The sequence below is a fragment of the Podarcis bocagei genome (assembly GCF_964188305.1).
Source record: "Podarcis bocagei genome assembly, chromosome: 1".
NCBI lineage: Eukaryota > Metazoa > Chordata > Lepidosauria > Squamata > Lacertidae > Podarcis > Podarcis bocagei.
In genome coordinates, this window is record NC_138125.1 from 103552520 (window position 1) to 103569676 (window position 17157).

General features: G+C 43.5%; 1 protein-coding gene across 1 annotated transcript in view; it reads right to left on the reverse strand.

Annotated features, from left to right (window-relative positions):
• Positions 1 to 1351: 1351 nt before the first annotated feature.
• The window catches only part of GTDC1 (glycosyltransferase like domain containing 1), a 246325-nt gene continuing 230519 nt past the window's right edge, over positions 1352 to 17157 (reverse strand). The window contains exon 11 of the transcript XR_014001624.1: positions 1352 to 2240. The gene's annotated coding sequence lies outside the window, so the exon portion shown is untranslated. The remainder of the gene's footprint in view (positions 2241 to 17157) is intronic.

Consider the following 17157-nt stretch of genomic DNA (forward strand, 5'->3'; position numbering starts at 1 on the left):
GCTCGCAGAAAATTAACTCCTTGAGCTCTGGTGCCTGAAATGAATGAGGCAGAGTTCTCTCTTATACTTTGCCAATGTCCTGTGCAACATTTCAGCATTTTCGAGTCACACTAAAATCAGTGGGTCCAAAGCATATATAAAACAATATGATTCTGTGTTGTGGCTGTCAATTGCAAGTAAGTCCCTGTTTATTTTTGTGGCGTCTAATGGCCCCTGCACTGAGAAAGTTAGTCTCCCATGAGCCCCACTGAAATCAATAAAACAAGTCAGCTAACAAATTCCACTGGACTCAGTTCACTTTATATATTTTAATATTCTATCCCACTCTTTTCTAACAGATCAAGGTGGATTCCAACACATTAAAAAACAGAGACAATCATGGTTTTGTAATTATAATGTTTAATGTTTTGAAGTCACTCTTTTTTATGCACCGATATTAAATATTTAAAAGTGACACACATAATCTATCTACCTAAAAATATTGACACATATATTCTAAAATGCATAAAACATTATTTGACTGTTGCTCCAATCCCAACACAAAAAGTATTCTCTCTCCCCATAATAACCTTAGGGACTGAAAGCAAGCATAAGCAAAATATTTTACCAGATTTGTGGAAAATACTCAGGCTGGCATGCGGGTACATCTCCAAGGGTATCCACCTAGAAGGTCTTGGCCCTCTATATGCCGCCATCACCCAGACTTGTCTCTCTGGTATTTTTGGTCAGTACGATGAACGAATGAAGTCAGTTGCTTCCACATTTGGGGCATGTTGTTTTTACACAGAATTAGCAAAATAGGATAAGTTTGGAGCTGCTCAATGTGCACAGCATTGGACCAGCTATGCTAAAGTAGCAAGTTTCACATTGCACAATCTTCTTCTTCTGAAGAAATAGTTCTGTTTGTGCAATCCAAGCATGCCAAAAATTGTTTTTCTTAGACCAACTGGCTGCATAAGCATATGGGTCGTGTAACTTTTCTTCAGAGAGAAGGAATCTTCAGTGCCTTTATTTACCATTTATGTTCAAGCAAAGCAATGCTTAACTTTATTTTGGTTGTTGTTGTTGTTGTTGGTGGTGTAACAGCAGAATAATCCCTTTTGAACCTTGATGCACTTTAGGCTCTGTGAAAGAAAAACGACTCTATACTACAGTGGTACATACACTTGCACAACTTTTTGTTACGTTTTCCATTGCTGGGAGTACTTGCATGAAATGAGGCCTCCTCACCAAACCCTCATCCTCCGATTTGAAAAGATGTCAGCACGACTACGGTGGATAATGGGTGAGCTTACTGGAACACCGCAGCCTGATTTACAGCTGCTTTGAAGTCTGAAAGCAATCTTAATGGGAGCACAAATTCACTTTTATTCCTGTTTCAGTTCACCTCCTAACAATGCTGGCTCCAGAATTGCTATGCGTACAACAGCTTCACAAATCAGGGATCATTAAAGTCTTATTTGTATATCTAAATTGAATTGCCTTCACCCTCTCCTAAAACGTGCACAAGTTTTAACAGCGTCGCCTGTACAATATTGAGGCAAGCAAAGGGGCGAATACAGCCATCCAAATAAAACTTAATAAATTAGGTTGAGTGTAATTATCCAAACTGGAACAGGGCCAGAAGACTTAGGCAAATACTTCTTTAACAGAAGGAGCCCTTGGAGGTATAATCACCTCAGGAGGAAAGCACTACTGTTAACATTATTTTTAAAGAGAAGGAAGGCTGCTCCAACAACAGTTCCATTCTCTTGTTGTCATATGTCTCATATTTGGACTGTAAGCCCTTTTCAGCTCAGGCTGCATCTTAGTAGTATTTTTCTTCTTCTTCATACAACAACAACACCTTACCGGGTTATAGTTTTCCTAAGATTCGACAGCACGACATACCATGCCACGCAGCATAGTTTTGGCAGAAATTTGCCACTCCAACCACTTTTGGCAGATCTCTTGCACACAGCTTGTATGATCAGGCAAGATCAGAATACGGCAGAGTGCATCTACCAAATTAGCGTCTTCTGCGCAATAAGGTGCAGCACAATGGATTCACACTTGGGCTTGATCTTGAAAGGAAGCCCAGCTTGCAAGAAGAGCTTCTCTTTGAATGCTGACCCTCAGTAGTCTGGGATGCCTGATGACAACATGACAGCTGAAGATGGCAATGTGACAGGCTATTGTATTCGTCGGAAGCCGAAGTCAGCATGGCAGCATACTGCAGTTGGTGCGGTGCACAGGAAGACCTGTTTCAAACAGTCAGTCTGAGCGAGCTTATTCTAATTAATTGTTTGTTTGGCATCATAAATTAATAGTGCACTTTTCACAGCAATGCATGAAAAAACAAAGCACCAGGTCCTCTTCCCCCAGGTATCTTACGATCAAGAGGTCAACAAAGGGGGGAAAGGGGAGCAAGAGAGAGGGATAGCAAATGCTTGAGGGAAGGAAGAGGAACAGGAAACAAGAGAGGAATGAGAGCAGATGTGGTTATAAATAGTGGTTCATTCAGGCCCAGGCTGCAGATCCATTACTATGAGGCTAAATTATTGGTAATACTTGCGTTTTCTAAAACAACAACAGCACTATTCCCCTGTATCTATACACTATTGACCAGATCTTGTGAGATTTGCAGGAGGCCATCAGAGAAGCAGAGCACAGCAAGCAACATTTCATACACAGAGTTGCTGGCCTTTTGCTATACCTGAGAGTGTGTGCTTGTGCAGTTAAAATGAGAGACAAAGAGACGTGTGCTTCCCTATGTGATATGCTTGCTAAAAAGAAAATAAAAAGTAAGTAAGATTGGTCCTGCTGGAGGAAACTAATGGCACCTAGTCTACCATCTTGCTGTCACAGTGACTTTCCAGACATAGGCCCTGTAACTACCATGGTGTCTCAGGGGTTCCTTGTGCATAGGTAAGAGAAAGGGACAGCTGGTGGGAGAAACAAAAACTATAACAATCAGGGGTGTTGATCCCAGACTTACTGACATATGTGAATGTGGTAGACATTTCTCTGGCTCTTGCACATACATACCACAATGCCCATGTCAACATATCAATATAAATCAGGCACTCAGATGTAGTGAGGAACAAGGGGAACTCAAAGAAACTCAAAGTCACCAATTCTCTCCCCTGCAGGAAACACACACACTCCAAAACAGACAAGACATTTATGTAGTCTGGTGGAGGCAGGCAATATACCAACTAGGACAGCAGACAGACAAAAACAATATGAAAATGATTTCAATACAGAGGCTGTTACTGGGGTAATTTATGTTAAAGAAATGCTCATCAAACTCCAATATAATTCTTTTAAAAAAAGAAGAAGAAAAGACTAGGAAATAAAAATGAATGTTAGGTCGATGTATTATAATAATAATAATAAATCAATAGGAAATACCTCTATTAGGCCTAAGCAGAAGAAGTTACAGAATAGTCAGCATGGTTTGTAGGACTCTTCTTTAGGATGCAAGGTAATTTCTGAGAATTCATAGCAGGAGTGACAACCCTTTTTCAGACTGAGGGCTGTGTTTCCTTCCAGAGGCCATATGGTAGTCATGGGTGGGACTAGAGGCAAATGTGGGAGGTGCAAAGAATATAAATTTTACCTTTGCACATGCTCACTGCCATCGAGGCAAACGAGACGCAGGAGCAGAGTTTAAGGACCCATTCCAGCCACGTAAAAACACCCAGGGAGGCTGCAAAGTGTGGCTAATGAGCGGCGTAACCTAGGGAGAGTCTAGGCAGACAAGGCAGGCCATGTATGGCCCTCATACCTGAGGTAACCCACTTCTGATCTATACCACAGATATAACTTAAGTGGGTTTTATCTACTGTTATTCTGGAGCGGGGCATAACAAGGTAATATAGAGCTTCTCATATGGTGAGTTCTATAAACTAAGTGAACTCTTGTTCAGTATGTGTTTTAAAAAGAAGAAAATGAGGGGGAGAGCGAGAGAGAGAAACCACAGAAAGAAAAGAACAACAAAATCTCAACAGGTCTGTATGGAATTCATGCAGGAGCTCATTTATTAATGTATGTGTAGCTATCATTTTATTCCATTCCCCAAAGGTGACAGTTAAAGGAGCAGAAGACTGCCTGATTGACAGCAGCCATAATTCCATACAATGAGACTGTATCATATTGTTTGATGTGATATGATATTCATCACTGGTAACTGATCAAACATACTCTTGCATCAAACAGTATTACAATGGGATCATATTGCATGTGCCTGCTGCCAGGACTGTTCATTCAGTTGTGCACCAGACAGGTCTTTTCATAGCAGTGATGCACCAACACTGTCTATGGGGTTTTAAACAAGAATGTTTCCCAAAGAATTGAGTTGTGTATGTGCAATGTGTCAGCAATCAGGATAAATCTTTAGGGGTCCATAACAGGTTTTCAGAATGCAGCAATGAGAATGATGCTTGGATGGGGGGCATCCTTAAAAATAGAGAATACTAAGATGTAACTTCAAGTGTGATGAGATCTACTGTATTCACTTATAGAAGCCTTGCAGTTTTTCTGCAGCAGGGTGTACTCTGCTTCCCTTAGCTTTTACTTCTTATAAACCTGGCTTTGGATAAGGGCTCATTTCATCTATTTCCTCTCATTCCCTGGGCAAGCTTTGGGCTTTTAATGTTTTTTATAGTCAGGTGCCTGACACTTTTATCTACTTAAATGTTTCTTCAGCAAATTTTATAAAAGAAAAAGAAACCCAAGGTGCTTTCGTTTTTAATTTGCTCCAGGACAAAGTGGGGAGAGAAGGTGGTTTTGTGATCGCCACAAGGATCAACCAGTCACGGAGAGAGGCGGTTTCATGATTGTCACAAGTGCCAGCCTATCAGAAATATACAGAGTCAGGTTCTGCTAGAAACAGAAAGCTTTCTTCTCTGAGGAAGTCTGACCAAAAAGGGATGAGAGAGAATCTATAGTTACCGTTTTTCGCTCCATAGGACGCACTTTTCCCGTCTTAAAAACTAAGGGGAAAAGTCTGTGCATCCTATGGAGCGAATGCAGGGGGGAGGCAGGCAGGAAAAGCCCCCAAGAGCCACACACAAGCTTTGCGCGGCTCTTACGGGCTTTTCCCCAGGAGGGAGAAGGGACTCCTCTAGAAAAGCCTTGCGTAACCTCTCCAGCCGCGGGAGGCTGCGCAAGGCTAAAGAGGAAGCCAGGGCAGCGAGCGCGATCCATCCCCGCTCGCTGCCCTGGCTTTCTTCTTAGCAGTGCGCGCCTCTCCAGCCGTGGGAGGCTGTGTAAGGCTAAAGAAGCCAACTTTTAAAAAATCTCTCTATCTCTACCTCTTTTTCTTTTTTCGTCCTTTCTCCATCCCCTTCTTTTCCTCTGGATCAGTGTTTTTATCTAGATTAACGTTTTAGTTTGGAGGGGGGGATATTATAAAAAAGGAAACTTTGCAGCTTTTATTTTAGTATACAATAAAAACAGATTAAACAAAACACAAAAGAGGGAAATAGCATAGAAGAAGAAGAGAAAAGGGAAAGCCATTTACCAGAGGTAGATCTTAACCCTTGCCTCACCTGGGAGCTTCTCTGGGCAGGAATTCCCTCGGCTTAAGTGGGGTGGGGGAAGAGTGGCAGGTAGGGGGGTACCTACCTAGACACTGAAGCCACATGTCTCTCTGATGAAAACTGGGAAGTGGGCATTGTGTGAAGTGGCTGTGGATCTCCTGCCACAGAAGTGTAGGACTGTATAGAGTTGGGAGGGCCACCCGAGGGTCATCTAGTCCAGCCCCCTCACAATGTAGGAATCACAGCTAAAGAACGCCAGGCAGATGGTCCCCCAACCACTACTTAAAAGCCTCCAGTGGTGGAGACCCCCAACACCTTCCGAGGTCATAGAATTGCAGGGTTGGAAGGGAACCCCAGGAGTCATCTAGTCCAGCCCTGGTGGACAGCGGGCGCGATCCATCCCGTTGCGCAAGGCTAAAGATGCTGCGCAAGGCTAAAGAGGAAGCCAAGGCAGCAAGCGGGATGGATCAGGAGAGGTTTAGCTCCTGGCTGGAGAGGTTGCACGGCTATGGATCCCGCTCTCTGTCTTGGCTTCTTTGCTCTTTGGGGCTTGGGGTGGAACCCGGGCTTCCTCTGCAGCCCTGAGAAGCTCTGGGCGCGCAGCCTGTCCGTTGCTCTTTGGGGCTGGAGGGGGGGAATAAGAATTTTTTCAATGATTTCCCCCTCTAAAAACTAGGTGCGTCCTGTGGTCCGGTGCGTCCAGTAGAGCGAAAAATGCGGTAGCTCACCACTGACACATGTTCATCCATTCATGAATTTATTTTAGCTGTTTCTGCAACTAACATTAATTTTAACATTAACATTAAACATTAACATTAAAAGTGTTAGAAACCGAAAACCATAAGGCTTTTCCATGCATTATGTTTTTAAAGCATATGCATAATGTTTATCAGTGTATGTGATGTGACAGATGTGTTTGATACTGTCACCTTGAAAGGTACAATTACAGCAGGGGAGGTCAAGAGTCTTCCACCCCATGTCAAGTTTTAAAAATCAAAAGTGTTTTGGGAAAAACTATTAGGAGTTCCTTTAGCTAGGAGCATGAAGACAGCAGCAAACGATTATGAAAAATTTCTTCCTTGATGTCTCTAACAGCTCAACTCCAGGATTTGTTGACATTAGAAATTGGCATCGACATCTAGATTTAAAGCACAGGATAGAGAAGGAACCCCAGCTTGGGGAAAGGGGTGCAGGGGGAAAGCAACACACAGGAGAAGAGTTAATCATCTCCCTCTTACCTGTTGCTCCTCCCTTGCAAATTGTACCTATATCCACATCATCTCCCCCACAGGACAAAAATAGTCTGGTCTCGGTGATTTTGATAAGACAAACAGCCTGCAGAGAGAAAGGTAAGCAGCATTTCTCCTTCTGCACAAATTGTCAATTCAGGTTGCCACTTACCACAGCTTCTTAAGGTTTTAAAATAAGGTTCGGGGGGGGGGACCCACCCAACAAAGAGTCGTGTGTAGTTCAACTCTTGAGAGAGGTGGGAAGTAACCATGCACCCCTTCTTTAAGTACGCCCCATAGAAATCTGTAGAATTTCTTTTAAGACCTGGTTTACATGTCTCCTTTTCAGGGCACATTATAAGGTACTTTATAGAACTCTAGATGGCAAGCAACAATCAGCACAGACCCCAAGACAGAAGCTTTCCCGCTCCCAGGTCATACAAGCACACCGTAATCCAAAGCACATCTCTCAATCTCTCTCTTCCATGCAATGTCCATTTTTAGCTTCAGTCAAGCTCCTAAACACTTTGACCGCCTGCCTGCATGCCAACCTTCTGCCTTAGTTCACACAGGAAATCCCCTTACATCACGCAAATTGCCAGTCACACACCTGGGTGACATCTATCACAGCCTAGCCCCTTTTTGCTTCCAATGCATTTACCATCCAAATCATTTAACTGCCCCAGGTGGTGGATCTCTTGCTTAAGCCAGTGCTTATTTAGGTTTGTCTGCCTCCCCACTTCCAACGTATTTTAAGAATAAATGCCTATTTACAAAACTACATCTAAAATCAGATGTCTTAAAAAACTGGTAGGAAGACCACCCAGTTTGCAGAGAGCAGGGGTGGACTCAGTTACTCTGCAGATTTCCCTCTTTAATCACAGAAAAATAGCTCTCAGCACTTCTGGAAAAATGCTTGGGCATGGACATTGGCGAGCCTCCAAGAGGAAGGAATTTTATAACTGTGAAGCTGTCACTGAGAATGCCTCCATGTGTGCCTTGCCTTCATCACCAGACCTGACACACAGATGGAATAGTCAAGAGGGCATTCTCAGTTTATCTTGGAAATTTCAATGGAATATGGATTCCTAGCTAAGCCCAAGTCATTTATAGGTCAAGATCGGAGACCCAGTATGGCAGTGTTGAACATGGGCCGGGGAGAACTGTGTTAAAACCCTACCACCACCCTTGAACATCACTGGGCAATCCTGGCACAGTCGGTATTTCTCAGCCTGACCTACTATCCTGTTCTACAGGGGCTGGAACTTGGAAGAAGCAGGTCAAGCCCTGTCTTTTCAGGTCAAGGCAAGTCTTTCTAGCAAGTCAGTACCCCGGCCAGCTCCCACTGGCCCTGCTACCTAAGCTGTGGAAGGTGTCTCAACAAAGAGCAGGGACCATCAGAGGCTGCATACAGGCTGACAAGGGCTATACTGTAGTTAAGAAGCTATGTGCTGACCTGTCTGATTCTGCAGGTGCTGAATTTGATGCTTTGGAAATGATAGGGATGCTACTGGGGGCTCGTCCTCTTAAGTCTGAGGAGAGTGAGAGGCCTACACCCTCAGGTCAGGAGGGCCCAGGAGGTGGTGTTGAGGATCTTCTCCTGAGTGCTGAAGCCCAAGTTACCTCTCCATCTTCCTTGGGGTAATGTGAGGGTCTGTGTCTGGGGTCATGACACCAAACCCACTGTATTTTTTAAATGAAGATTACACAGATGACCCCATGCATGCCATTCTGACCTCATAAGAGCAAGGCTGGAGATATAGATGTGATGGCCTTGAATTGTGTTGAGAAGGCAATCATATCATGTGCTCTCTTTGCTATATTCTTCACAAGCTGGAACCTTCCACGTCGAGCACATTGGGTGGGAAAGCTCTGACAAAGGTTTAAACCAGGGGTGAGTAATATGTGGCCCTCCAGATGGCGAGGGACTCCAAACATCCCTCTGCTCCAGCCGGCATGCCCAGTGGCCAGGAAAGATGGGCGTTATAGCCTAAATAACACTGGAAAGACCTCCAGTTTCCCATCTCTGTGCTTAAGCCATGTACATGGCTCAGGATCACTGGCACCATGGTGGTTGTAGCTCTCCACACACATTTCAGTACATGCCGTAATGGAAAAGGGCTTTTCTCTTCTCCCCTTCCCTGACTGGGTAGTCTAGCTGTGCAAGGGGGTCTTCAGGTAGACTGCCAGCACACTCCCTGGGGTTCCCTTGGGTGGAAGTGAGACCTGAAGGTGCAAGGTGACTATTTATGAGGCAGACGGATCATCCTCTTTTAATCCATTTCTCACCAGAGCTTACTTTTGTCTGCCAAATCCCACTGATAAACACAAGCACTGTGAAGCCAAATGGTCTAGGCATGTAAAGGGAAAATATCCCTTTGAGTCTGGCACAAACACACACAGAGAACCCTGACAGCCAATTTTTGAAAGTTTATTAAGGATAAGAGGCAAGAAAAAGGGAAAGGGCTTTTTCGGTACTTTAAGAAAGTAAAGATTACACTTGAGAAAACCAGCTAGGCCTTCCTCGCAAGGCACAGAGCGTCCTGAATGGTCAGGAGGAATAACTGAATTTTGGCTACATTCCATTTCTATGGTGCTCTTGAGCCAAGTAGGTTCTGATTGACAGGTGGCTCTGACCAGCCACTCATAAAAGTTGCACCTAAGCTGGGAAGCTGCTGTTCTCCTCTTTTAGATGTTGAGAGTTGGGGCTGTTGAGGTCTTAAATACTGCTGGGAGTCAACTCCCCTGCAAGACTACCCACTCATGTATTGGAGTGGGAGACAGTAGCTCTCAGTTTATACAGGATGGAAGACTAGAGAAACTGGGTCATCTTACAAGGACAGGCTAGGAATGGTCCAGGCCTGCTAGACCTGTGGGGGGGGGGATAGTTTGTTGTGCAGCTTTTTCCTCCCTTCTCCTCCTCCAATTCAACCCTTTTTCTTCATCTGCACCATATGCATCCAGCAAAGGATAGGCAGAGTTAGACCATGGAAAGTCTTGGCAGAAACTTACAAACACACACACACACACACACACACACACACACACTGAGGGAATAAACCAGAGTTCCTAAGATACAAAGAGTAGCCCATGGCTACTTCAGGCTGCTTCAGCTCAGCGTATTGTATGTCCGTGACTCCACAGGATGGGCCAAGCCTGTTTTTGGCATTTGACACATCATCATTAATGCTGTTCAGTAGCAGCCTGCCAAGTGGCAAATCCAGGCTAGTTTTAAATGCCTGGCAACTCAAAGCCACAACCAGACTGGCATGTGCTGATGTTTGCGTGGTCTAGGATTCGGCTATCACTCTTACGGGCTGAAATAGTTATATAGCTACTCCCTTGAAGGCTCGGATTCCAGATTGGTTTTCTCATTTGATCAGAGCTATCTTTTTAAAACGCCCAAGGCCATGAAATCTAGTTCTCCCTGGCTAGTCATTCATAAGGGCACAGCATCACACTCCTAATAGCATTTCTACTTTTACAGACTTGGAATTATACCCGTTTCTATTTGAAATGACACATTTCACCACTGCAAAACAAGACAAATTTGTTAGTCAGCATCTTTCCTCCTCATTTTCCCCACCCTCGACATGCCTTCCTTGCTTTCCTGTGTTCCTCATAACCTATTAATGCTGTTTGTAGGAAGAGAGGCTTAGGTGCATTTTACTGTCACCAATTGCTTGGAGATAACAATGTAAGTAGCAGAGTGTGTGACAGGAGAAGAGGAGGGTTCTTCTGTTTTTTCAAAGGGTCTGAGCTTCAGTTCCTTGCATCACAACTAAAGAGGCATTGGCCCTCTAACTGGGTACAGCTAAATAATTTGAGTTGCTGTAACACCGAGCATTGCAGCAGACGCAAGGGAGCTTTAAGGGCAAAAGTTAAAAGACATTTCAACACAGTGAGCAATGCTTGGAGTTGAGCAACTGCATAATACGGCAAACGCTTTGCAACAAAATTATTGAATTCGCAGATGTACATTCTGACAGGGCTGGGATACAACCAGCTTACTGCCATGGTTTTCCACCTGTACATCGGTCCCTCTGCGGAGAGGAAGATATGTAGCCCTGCTTCAGAGTGTATACCTTGAAATTGTGCCGCTCGGAGTCACCATGCACCAGGCAGAAACACAACTGCAGATCTGCTCTTATCCTCCCATATACCACCTGAGTAGCAGCTATTATTCCGCCTCCTCAGGGAAGGGACCCCATATGCAAGCTCCACAAGCCACCTCTATCACTCCAAGCATCATTAGCAATAGTAGGATAAACTGCAGCTGGGTTGCCCCGATGGAAGCACAACAAAGCCTGCCACTAATCTGGGCATTCAGCGTTCCAGGCCTTGCTAGGATGTTTTAAGCCCATTTCTCAGGGAATCTCCTGCTTTTAAAGGTGGAAAGACGTCTACAGGACTTGACAAGCTAACTAATTAACATGGGCTTGGAAGGCAAATCTTCTTAGTGACTTAACAACAAAGGACATATCCCTCAGTTAAGCAAGCACACCTTGTATTCGGCATGGACACAGCGTGCAGTTTTAACGTAGCAGCGTTTTCAGGAGCCCCTGCTATTTTCCCCCAACGTGGTTTCTTAAGACATCTGACAACCTTTTGAAAATCAGCGTTTTTGTCACATTCTTGGGATGGGGCGGGGAACCGATGGAACAGGCACTCCAACAAACAGCAGGGCTACTCTAGAGTAAATAAGTTAATTGTTTTATCTGATGACTGGATGAAATCCACCAATTCGATGGAAGTGTTTAAAGGTATTGTGTGAATGATGTTGCAATATCTGCCTTATTACTCTTCTAGTGAACTAGTGGTTGCCACATTGTGGGACCATGGAACAGAGGCTCATCCCTCTGTCACAAGGCAAGCAATGATGCAACAAGGTATTTTAGACCAGGGAAGGGGTGGGAACTGGCAGCCTGCAAGCTCAATTAGTCCTGCTGCATGACCCAATTTGGCCCACAAGGCCTTTTCACCAAAACCATGGCCACATGCCCCATTCCTGACATCATACATGACATGAGATGATAGGGAGGTGGGCAAGCAAGGGAAGCTTGCTCTCTGCATCAGTCAGTTGATTGGTGGTGACAGCAAGCTAGCTGGGGGTCATCTTATATTACTATTATTATTATTATTATTATTATTATTATTATTATTATTATTATTATTATAAATTTATTTATACCTCGCCTTTTCCCCTGACGTGACTCAATACAGTTTATTGATAAAAACAGGAATTACTAAAAACATGGGGGGAATAATTAAAAAACAAATAATAGAATTACAACTATATACATATATCTTGTGTTCTTATCTATCTGAGATGATGGTATCCTGAGATCTCCAGATGAAGGGTGGTGTACAAATAATAATAATAATAATAATAATAATAATAATAATAATAATAATAATAATAATAATTAATAATAGCTGCCTATTCCTGCATTGCAGGGGTTGCCTTGACCTCAGGGTCCCTTCCAATTCTACAATTCTGTGATTCTAAGATCTACAGTGGTACCTCGGGTTAAGAACTTAATTTGTTCTGGAGTTCCGTTCTTAACCTGAAACTGTTCTTAACCTGAGGTACCACTTTAGCTAATGGGGCCTCCCGCTACTGCTGTGTGATTTCTGTTCTCATCCTGAAGCAAAGTTCTTAACTCAAGGTACTATTTCTGGGTTAGCCGAGTCTATAACCTGAAGTGTCTGTAACCCGAGGTACCACTGTATTTTAAAACATACAATCACAACAAAACACAGCATGGCACCAGCCCCTGATTAAAAGCAATCAGTTCCCCAAAGCCTGTTGGAACAAGGTGGTCTTCACCTGCTGGTGGAAGGACAACAAGGAAGGAGCCAGTTGAGTTTCTTCAAGGAGGAAGTTCCAGAGTCTGGGAGCAGCCACCGAGAAGGCCCTTTCCCAGGTCCCCACCAAGCATGCCTGTGAGGGTGGCAGGACTGAGAGAATGACCTCCCTTGAAGAGATCAAAACCCAGGCAGGTTATTTCAGATAGCTTGGACCTACAGGGCTATATAGGTCATATAAAGGGGACTTTGAAGGGGAATTGTAGAGGGGAAATCCATAGTATGGCTGATTCCAGCAGAAAGTAGAGTGTGATTGGTGGGGAGAGCAGCCAGCCAGTTCTTGAAGGTGCAATTCTTGCTCCTTGCAAAGAGTCCCAATAAGCTGACTGTGGGTGTTTTAAAGCACCACACAAGGTTCTTTGCAAGCCCCATCAGCTGACATCATTGTGGCATCAGGTGATTGACAGGTGGACAGTCCTACTCCACCCCCAAACTATTGCTTTATAGCTGCATCTGCATTTCTCATATGTTAGACTCTAACACCTAGAGTAACAACAACAGACAAAACCAGTTGGGCCACCTTGAACAAACAGAAAAACAAATATTCTGAGAGCAACTGCAGATAAGTCTTGTCATGGCCAAATATGGCAACTGAATAGAGGATGTGTGATTCATTGTATCCTGGAAAAACAGGGTATCACGTTTTTGTGTGATGCCAGTACATACAACCAACAATACTGTTGGATTTAAATGGCTCCTTCTTCAACAACCAAGCTCCACAAACCTGCTGTCTACCAGACTGTGCGATGACTGCTGATGCGTCTTGCAACTTGTTGTATCGGTTATAAAAGCTCCTGAACACAAACACAAAATTTTGTATTGGAACTCTGGGGACTACATTGATATTGGATGTGGGACATGTGGCATCCAGGCCGCAGGCGTGTCAAAGACTTGCCAGGGCTTGCAAATCCAACATTCACGCCAACACAATGTTAGCCTCTAGTGCTACCATTCTGGGTTATTCACAGACCACTTTTGAGATGTATGAAAACCTAGTATAAAAATTACTAGTAATTATTGATGCTCAATACAAGCTGCCTGATGAAGATGATCTTTCCCAAAGGTTGACATGCATATATTTCTGAGAGTCATACCCATGGAGGTATGAGTACCCTCATCTCAAAGAAATGAATTTGAAAAGTGAAAGTAGTGTCGTCGTCCCGTCCCCTGTCCCCCCCCCCCACCGGTTCCACAGGACTGATTGAGGTGGCAATCAAGAGAGGGGGCATTTCTGCTTGAAAAAGTTTTATTCTACATCATGGTGCAGCCTTACTGCCGAAGCTAAGCAGATTTAGGCCTATAAGCTGTTTGCATAGGAAAATGCATGGGAATAATGTTTGCCAACCAGTACTCCTGGGGGAATGAAATTAATACAGAGATGCTGCTGCTAATGTAGTCCAAAATAGGCCTGTGTCACACAACCAAGACATGATCACATAATTATTGAAGTTCTCATGATCATGTGAAAATCAGAGACACACAAATCTTGTCCTATCAGAAAAGCAAATGAATATTGAAACAAAATGAGAGAAAGTGTGTGTGTGTGTGTGTGTGTGTGTGTGTGTGTGTGTGTGTGTGTGTGAGAGAGAGAGAGAGAGAGAGAGAGAGAGAGAGAGAGAGAGAGAGTGAGTGTTGTGCAAAGCTAGCATGGATCTGTAATTAACACATATTCTGAAGTGAATACATTTCTTTTTGCTTAACTGGTCAGAATTTAAACCTTATCAAGGAATGTTGGCAAAGATCTAAGAGTGATTCAATAGAGCCCCCGAATTCTGAGTAAAAAATACAGTGGATTGACCAAGAAAGCTCTTTCCCGCTTTTTTTTTTTTAAGTGCACATATGATGATGCAGCATAGCTATAAACAGATGGTATTTGGCCTCCTTCCTATTCTCAACATTTGGAATTCCTAAACTACATGAATTAAACAATAATATTTTATAAACATACAAGGGATTTTGCTCACTGCTTTGTTAACATAGAAATTATACAATGCTGACATTTATGTAAATTTTGAAAAGTAAACAAGAATATGCATTTGAAATAAAGCAAACGCAAATCAACAGAGGGGAGGTATGTTCCTCAGTGCTCATACCTATGTGTGTGTGTGTATGTGTGAGAGAGAGAGAGAGAAGGAGGGAGGGAGGTGGAGAGGGAGCCAGCCTTGCTTAAGGGGAGCATAATGGGATGAAGGACAAATTGTAGCTTAGGCAGTCTGATCCTTTGTACTCTAAAGGCATGTTTTACACCTTGCTGTAAACAAGGGATAGTTAAACCATAATTGGCTAGTTGACCATCAGCATTCATTTACTATGAAACCTGTTATTACAGAGTTAAAAGACGCTTCCCAGTGCCAATTCCTTGTTGTGAGAAGGAGAGTCAACCTGTCCTTGCTTAATATCAGGCTGGCTCTTTTTCTATGGATGAGACACCAAGGTTTTAGGAAGGCCTCTGCTTGTGTTCCCATCCTCCGTTCATTGGGTGCCTCTGTTTTTAAGAGCCAGCAAGCAAAGGCAGGCACTGAAGTTTTCTCCTAAGTTTGTTGACAAAATAACGATCCCTACATTTTAATCGTCGTTAGAATTTTGAAAGGGCTAATTACCACTGTTTACAGACAGGCCTTTTCTATTTGAAGCTCCAGAAAGGTCAGGCCCTTTGCATGGATCACTTGCCTGCCCCTTTACTTGACCGGATTTGTTTTAATGTGCCTCTAGATACCTCGCCAGAGTTGCAGGCTGAACTCTGAGAAAGCCCAGAGGAATTTTGTGCTGATTTAATGTTGAGGGTGTTGTCTTGGCTAGGGCTGGGGTTTTCTATGAGAAGTTCTGCTCTCTGCAACCAAGCTGCAAAGGATGGGAAAGAGAGACATACACAGACCCCCACCCACAAGGTTCCCACTGGGAAAGGAGCCCAGGACTACACCATACTACTTGTGGCAGAAGCACATGTAGAGCAAGCCATCTCGCACGTTAGGAGGGGACAAAAGGCACTTCCTGACAGTGGCTGTTTTGGGGGTGGGATTCAGTCACATACAGGCAAATTTAAGTTGCGAAGTTAAAGCTGACTAGGAGTTCTTCTGCAACAAACCCCCTTTGCTAAAAGACCAGACTTTTTGTGATAAGGGAAGTGACAGATAAAATACACTGGAAAGTGTGGGACAATGCTTGCTTTGATGCATCATCTAGTCTCTCTGCAAGCATGAATGTTCATTAAATAGCCAACATCATCTAATCCCCAGAATGAATAGTCAATAAACCTGAAAGTGCCCAGATAGAAGGGTGTAAGAGACAAGTGACTACTGGTGTGGAAGGTCACCAGATGACAAGGAGGGCAAGACTCCTGTGCCTCTAAACAGCTAGTTTGAAGATATTATTAGGTCACTTTTGCTTCATACTTTGTAAATAATAATAATAATAATAATAATAATAATAATAATAATAATAATAATAATAATAATAATAATAATAATAATAATAATAATATACCCCTTCTGATTTCTGCAGAACAATCTTCTCTTCCAAGACAGAGGATCAGGCTAAAACAGTTCTCAACCCTAAAGGCTTAATCTCAAACACCAGAAGTGATCAGATTTAGGAAAAGTTATCCCATTCTGTCCTGACCTGGGTGCTCCAACACTGAGATTTGCAAAAGCAGCTACTGCTTCCACGTTCATAGCAAACTGAAGACATTGTACATATGCTCAGAGGTATTGTCACTTTTACTTCTTGGGCTGACACTAGGGCTGGATCTAGACACGTCAAAGAAGCAATTCAGTTAAACACGTTGCAAACCCATAGAGGGAAATCCGGTAGGGAAAGACAGGGCTTCACAGCGCCATCTGGTGTCACAATGTTATATTGCATATACAACACATATGAAACGCCTTTTCTTTAGCAGTCTAGCTGAGTCCTAGCAGAAGAGTCTAGCAGCTTGTCTTGAAGTCAGCCTAGCCTTGAGCTTTCTTGTGGAAGGAAGTTTAGGCCTTGTGAAAGAAGGGCAGAGAGATAAACTTGCCAGTTGTTACAAAGGGAAAGGAAAAAAATTCTCCACCCTTTTTTTGGAGTGGGTGGAGGGATGTATTTGTCCATTACAGAGACTAAAGGTGAACATGCGCCATGTGCTGTCTGATAAGCAATGCAAAAGGAGAGAAAACAATGCAGAGTAAAGAGATGGAGAGAGAAATCCCTTCCATGTTCCTTTGGATCCTGCAAATGCAATATGCATTACGATAGCGTTTGAGGGTAGCTGGATACTGGGGGAAATTGAAGCACAGCTGCACACTTTGGTGTGTAGGAGGCCCATTTGCAATGTGCTCACAAGACGGGGAGAGACTAGCAAAAAGGCCCACCTCAAACAAACATCCCACCCTCCCTCAAATCATTACCCATCCTCAAGCATTTTAAGCTGAAAATTAAGTGCTTTAACTCAAGCCAATTCATTAAAAGCCCCCTCCTTCCTTCCCTTCTCTTAAAACCCCCCGAAAACCCTCTATTTTATTTTTTTTATTGCTCCTTCTATTTTCCTGGCCTAATATCAG